This window comes from Pteropus vampyrus, unplaced genomic scaffold (assembly GCF_000151845.1).
Source record: "Pteropus vampyrus isolate Shadow unplaced genomic scaffold, Pvam_2.0 Scaffold9732, whole genome shotgun sequence".
NCBI lineage: Eukaryota > Metazoa > Chordata > Mammalia > Chiroptera > Pteropodidae > Pteropus > Pteropus vampyrus.
This window is the reverse complement of record NW_011898513.1, coordinates 1,371-3,437: the sequence shown is the minus strand read 5'-3', so window position 1 is coordinate 3,437 and position 2,067 is coordinate 1,371. Positions and strand designations below refer to the sequence as shown.

The window sequence follows — 2,067 nt, the reverse complement described above, 5'->3', positions numbered from 1 at the left end:
CTTAACGCAGGGGCTGTCGTTGTCATTATTCCCTTTGCAGATGCGGAGACTGAGGGGAAGAAGGGCAGATACATGAGTCAGCAGAGAGATTTACACAGAGAGGAAGGGATCAGAACCCCAGGTCTGTTCTGACTCTGCTTTTTACTACACAACTTTACAGGGAAACTTAAAAAAGAAAAAAAAAAAAGCGATGTCGTTTTTCGAGTTCCACGTGTCTTTAAACGTAAAGATCTATTTGTTTCCAGAAAGCGACAGTGGGAAATTCCAAAATGGAGCAAGGTGTGCCCGGCAGACTTCTGGATTGGGGGGTTTTTGCCTGTGTTCAGAGACAGAAACTTCAGGCTGACGTTATTTTCCACACACTTGAAGAGCTTCAAGACCGACGGGAACCTGTGCCCTAGAGCTGAACCCCACCTCTCACTCAGTGCAATCACTCTGAGATCAGCGTGTCCAAAAGCCTCCACGTAAACAGCGGTCCTTAAAATAGGATCTTCGTGCATGTAGCCTGTGTTTACTGTTACTCGTTCAGGATGGTAAGGAGACTATTTATCTTAGTCTACTAACCTTGTCTGATTTTTTGTAATCAGGAGCAGTGAATGTTGCTTTTTGTCTGTGTGTGGCCCTTGCTGGTACTTTTTCTCCGTTGGTCAGTTCTGTGACTTGGGGGCAAAAGGTCTCCCTGCTCCCTCTTTAAAATCAGGAGTGTGAGCCGTTTAGTGATGCTCCTATTGAGTCTGGCTATGAACTTGAAGTCTTAAGCTCTCACCCTCTACAGGGACTTGAATGAGAAACCTGGATTCTGGGCATTTTTCTTCCTGGGGCTTATTCTTGCTCCTTCATACAGCCGTTCATTCGGTGATTGACTCATTCATACACCCAACATGAAGCACCTGCTGTGTTTTTGCCCACTCTCTTCTCTCCAGCAGCCCAGTGCTTCTCAGAGATAGCGCAAAAGGATCGGTTCAAAAAAAAACACTTTCCAATTATTGCAGACGGATACTTTTGTAAAATATAATAACAATGAATTACCAGAAAAAATGAAATTAGAAAATCCCAAAGACATACAAAATGCAAGCCCCCCTTTCTTAGTGCAAGATTCAACAGACCACAGTTTGAGTAGCACGGCGCTTGAGCACAGAATTACAATACAGAGTGATAAACGTCCCCATGAGATCCCCAAAGATAGGAACCTAGTTTTGCAGGAAGCCAAAGAGTTCAAGCACGTGTGTATGATATGATAGAAACAGCCTTGAAAATCAGAGTCTGGGGCCTCGGTTTCCTTACCTGTCACATAGTCTACTCCATTGGGTGGTTGAGTGTAGCCGACATAGAAAGCACTAGACACACCTGAATCTGAGGAATATTGTGCCAACCTCATCAAGTTCAAACTGCTTAAATGGAATCCATATAGACTTACCTTATGTAGCACTCTACTAATTAAAATATTTTACAGTTATTTTTATCCTAAAAGTAAAGCATTTTGTAGGAGAAAAAGAAATCTCCCCTTTACCCTTCCTTCTTAGTCTTTTATTGTACATATGTATCAATGGGCTTGTACCATACAGAATCTTTTTTTTTTTTTTTTGAACAAATCTTGCTTGTTTCATTAAACAACATATCTTGGCGATACTTCCACTTTACTGCTTAGATACCGTCCTCATTTTTTTCCAGCTCGCATTGCTTTCCAAGGTATAGGTATGCCATCACTTATTTAGGCAGTCTTGTGATGCTACACATTTAGGTCATTATTACTCATAATGTTGCAATAAACATCCTGTGTGTATGTTCTGTGTACTTATATGTATATTTCTCTAGGATAGATTCCAAGAAGTCAGTGGGTCTGCACATTTAAAATTTTGTAAGTACTGCCAAAATCATCCTCCTGAAAGACAGCACTAACCAACATCAGATTTTAAGGTTGGAAAGTGCACTACTGAACTCACCCCTTCTTTTGTGGATCAAGAGCCTGAAAGGAAGAAGCACTTGATCAAGGTCATATGTGAGTTTAAGGGAGGTCCAAGAACACCTTATGGCCTTATGGCCACTGACCTTGCCTGATAGGGTGCC

At 41.8% G+C, this 2,067-nt stretch overlaps 1 long non-coding RNA gene across 1 annotated transcript; it reads left to right on the top strand.

Annotated features, from left to right (window-relative positions):
• The first annotated feature begins 6 nt into the window (after positions 1 to 6).
• LOC111734925 lies at positions 7 to 1,784 on the top strand. Its single transcript, XR_002778627.1, has 2 exons — positions 7 to 121; positions 246 to 1,784. It is a non-coding gene; the product is annotated as an uncharacterized LOC111734925 (long non-coding RNA).
• Positions 1,785 to 2,067: the final 283 nt, after the last annotated feature.